This window comes from Oryctolagus cuniculus, chromosome 12, assembly GCF_964237555.1.
Source record: "Oryctolagus cuniculus chromosome 12, mOryCun1.1, whole genome shotgun sequence".
Classification (NCBI taxonomy): domain Eukaryota; kingdom Metazoa; phylum Chordata; class Mammalia; order Lagomorpha; family Leporidae; genus Oryctolagus; species Oryctolagus cuniculus.
Genome location: NC_091443.1, coordinates 57,719,801 through 57,723,807, shown reverse-complemented (window position 1 = coordinate 57,723,807; position 4,007 = coordinate 57,719,801). Strand labels below are relative to the sequence as shown.

The window sequence follows — 4,007 nt, the reverse complement described above, 5'->3', positions numbered from 1 at the left end:
CCTGGCGCAGTAGGTTAATCTTCCACCTGCGGCACCAGCATCTCATATGGGTGCCGGTTTGAGTCCCGGCTGCTCCTCTTCCAATCCAGCTCTCTGCTATGGCCTGGGAAAGCAGTAGAAGATGGCCCAAGTCCTTGGGCCCCTGCACCCACATGGGAGACCTGGAAGATGCTCCTGTCTCCGGCTTCAGATCGGCACAGCTCCGGTCATTGTGGCCATTTGAGGAGTGAACCAACGGAAGGAACACCTTCCCTCTCACTGTAACTCTTCCTCTCAAACAAATAAACAAAATCTTAAAAAAAAAAAAAAAAGAAAAACTGTAGTAGCTTCATTCTTTGCACACTTAATACTTGATTTTTAAATTTTTCTGGGTGGGGTAATGTGCTGGGCGCCATGATGGAGGGCTAGTGGTAGCGGCTCGGGAAGATTTTAAGAGGGGTAAAAAGGATCCTGTCCTGGATCAGTTTCTTTGTGATGTAGCCAAGACTGGAGAAACAGTGACTCAGTGGCCCCAATTTAAAGGCTATTTTATTTTCAAACTGGAGAAAGTGATGGATGTTTTCAGAACTTCAGCTCCTGAGCCAAGAGGTCCTCCCAACCCCAATGTGGAGGATATCCCCTTTGAGGAAATGAAGGGAAGATTACTGAAAACTGTCACTGGATTTAATGGTGCCCCTTTTACTATTCAGCGACATGTGAATTGCTAACAGATCCAAGAAGAAACTATATCGGAACAGAGCAATTTCTCAGAGGAGTAGAAAGAACACGGTGGTTGTTAGCTGTGGTTATCCTGCTTCAGAGAAAACTAGTTATAATAGTTTAAATGGAATGAACGGTGTCATGTTTCCTGGAAATTCACCAAGCTTTAGGGAGAGGTCTAACACAAATGGGCCTGGGAACCCCCAGGCCACTTAATCCACCAAAGGTTTCTCTGTCAGTTCCTGTCTTTTTTTTTTTTTTTTTTTTTTTTTTTTTAATTTTTTGACAGGCAGACTGGACAGTGAGAGAGGTCTTCCTTTGCCGTTGGTTCACCCTCCAATGGCCGCCGCGGCCGGTGCACCGCGCTGATCTGATGGCAGGAGCCAGGTACTTCTCCTGGTCTCCCATGGGGTGCAGGGCCCAAGCACTTGGGCCATCCTCCACTGCACTCCCGGGCCACAGCAGAGAGCTGGCCTGGAAGAGGGGCACCGGGACAGAATCTGGCGCCCCGACCGGGACTAGAACCCGGTGTGCCAGCGCCGCAAGGCGGAGGATTAGCCCAGTGAGCCGCGGCGCTGGCTCTGTCAGTTCCAATGACAACAAACGGTTTGTCTGAGAGCCCAGACAGTGAAGAGTCAAACTTAGAGCAAAATGAAGAGAAAAAGCACGGTGACTCGCTGAAACCTGAATCAGAAGTCTCCTCCGTGAGCCCCATACAAACACCCAGAAGAAGACGCTGTGGCAGCCGAGGGCCAGGAAGTGAAAAGACTGAGCTTGGACAAGGAAGGGGAAGTGAGAGAGGCGGCGGTCAGACAGCTTCCAGAGGGTTCTTGCAAGCAGAACCGAAAGCCTGACTTCACCTCGGGGTAAAGACAAAGAAAGCCGCACTGCCAGGCAGCAGTGCGCAGAAGAGGAGGAAGAAGAGGAAGAATCTTCTACGACATCAAGAGAAATGGCCCAGAAAGAAAAAAAACAAGAAAAAGAATCTGGTGATGCCGTCACTGTGAATGAAGAGACTGCTGAGGAAAATAATCCACGGGCGGATTCCGAGGTGTCTCAGCTGAGAGACATTTGCATTCTGAAGCCAGAGGAAACACAGGCCCTGTAATGGTTCTAACTGCCATGAAACGGAAGAATTCGAAGGACCCAGCGCCAGTGAAACTGGAGAGATTCTGACAGAGTCATCATGGGAAACGATGCTGAAGCCTCAGGAGCCCCAGAGCAGCCAGGGGAGCAGGACTGACTCTTTAGAAACACACAGACGCAGTGCTTTGCATACAGCCCTGGTTTTACACTGTAGAAAACTTGCATCTGATGAAGTGGACCTGTAGTTTTATAAGAGAAACACGCTGTAAAGTACTTTAAACCCTGAAAGAGTTGTACACATAAGAACTATGAATATCAGCTCCTCTGGGTCCTGCTTACCTACTGCTCACTGTTTTTTAGATCTGGTCAAATCAATGATTTGTGTATAGATTTTTTCTGAAATTTAGGATTAAAGTTTTTAAACTGGAAGGTAATGAGAATTTTGAAAACTCTTGAGATTATTATATTTAGTTTATATATATGCAGGAGAGCTTTTTGTCTTGCCTCTGAGAGCTCTAGCAGTTTTCCTGTTTTGATCATAATGTCAATATTTTAATGTGAATTGCAGGGGTTCATGCTGGTTTCCAGATTTTATTGTTTGTGTACAATGGAACTTTAAGTCATATATACATACACATATATACATATATATTATTCTAAGGGGGAAGCATTATATTTTTCTGTTTCTATAAGAGGTGATGAATACAGTGGATACTTTTTCCATTGGCAATGATTGAGTTCACCTCTTTCAGAGGATATTTTCTTTCTCTTCTGAGTAATTCAAATAAAATCTGGCCTTGTGAAAAAAATTTTTTTTTCTGTTTTGCGATAATTGTGGAATCACATGCAGTTGTAACCCAGAGATACCATGCACTCTTTTTCTTTTATTTGAAAGACAGAGACATATTTATAGAGGGAGAGACAGAGAGAGATCTTCCATCTGCTGGTTCACTCCCCAGATGGCCACAATGACTGGGGATGGGCCGATCAGAGGCAGACTAGGAGCCAAAAGTTTCTTCTGGGTCTTCCACCTGGGTGCAAGAGCCCAAGTACTTGGGCCATCTTCTGCTCCTTTTTCAGGCACATTAGCAGGGAGCTGGATTGGGAGTGGAGCAGCTGGGTCTTGAACTGGCACCCATATGTGACACCAATCATTGCAGGCAGCGGCTTCATCTTCTACACCACAATGCTGCCCCCATCCTATGTACTCTTCATCTAGTTTTCCAAATCTCCAATACCTCTGATATACCTACAGTATAATATCACAATTGGAAATTGACATTGATACAATCCATCAACTGTTGTATCCCATATGGGCAACATTTCATGGCCTGGCTGCTCTACTTCTGATCCAGCTCCCTGCTAATGACCTGGGAAAGGCAGCAGAAGATGGCCCAAGTGTTTGAGCCCTCACCATCCACCTGGAAGATGCGGATGAAGCTCCTAGCTCCTGGCTTTGGTCTGGCTCACCCCTGGCTATTGTGGCCATCTGGGGAGTGAACCAGAGGATGGAAGCTCGCCCTCTCCTGTCTCTCCCTCCTTCTCTCTGTCGCTCTGACTTTGAAATAAATAAATAAATCTTTTAGAAGTTGTAATTGCTTCTTGAAGTATTTTTTAAATTGTCAGATAACTCCATCTGATTCATCTTAATGTTGACATCTGTTGTCTTTTCTCATGCATGTTGTGATTTTTAATTAGGTCCTGGTAGTTTTGGCATTGTTATGGTACTCTGGGCCATGTTTATTCATTTTTATTATCAGGCCATGCCCCTGTTGAGATATTGAGGGCTGGGATGTGTATACGTTTAGCTTTCTGGCAGAATCCTGGCAAAAGTAGGAGCTGACTCACACTACTGCATGACAGTAAAGTGGGTGGGAGGAAGCTCAGCTCCTCCCTTGGCCCCACTGATACTTCCCAGTGGAAATGAGGCACTGACTCCTACCATCTCATTGCCTCAAGGGGGTATAAGCCCACATCCCTGCTAGGCCCCATTGTCACCATGGAGGGGGAAGCCAGGGGCCGATACACACAATTTTGCTGCTTCAGGGTGCAGACAGCAGGTCATCTCTCCACAGTTAGCTTCTGATTACTATAACTAAAATACCAGAGAGGAGCTACTTTTGAGGGAAAGTTTATTTTGGCTTCTGGTCTTGGATGTTCACAGTCCAAGAAAGGGTGACCTTCATGGTCAGGTGTCTGATAAGGGTGGTGGATGCTCAGAC

At 46.0% G+C, this 4,007-nt stretch overlaps 1 pseudogene; it reads left to right on the top strand.

Annotated features, from left to right (window-relative positions):
• Positions 1–456: 456 nt before the first annotated feature.
• LOC127482649 (serine/threonine-protein phosphatase 4 regulatory subunit 2-like) lies at positions 457–1,975 on the top strand (annotated as a pseudogene).
• Positions 1,976–4,007: the final 2,032 nt, after the last annotated feature.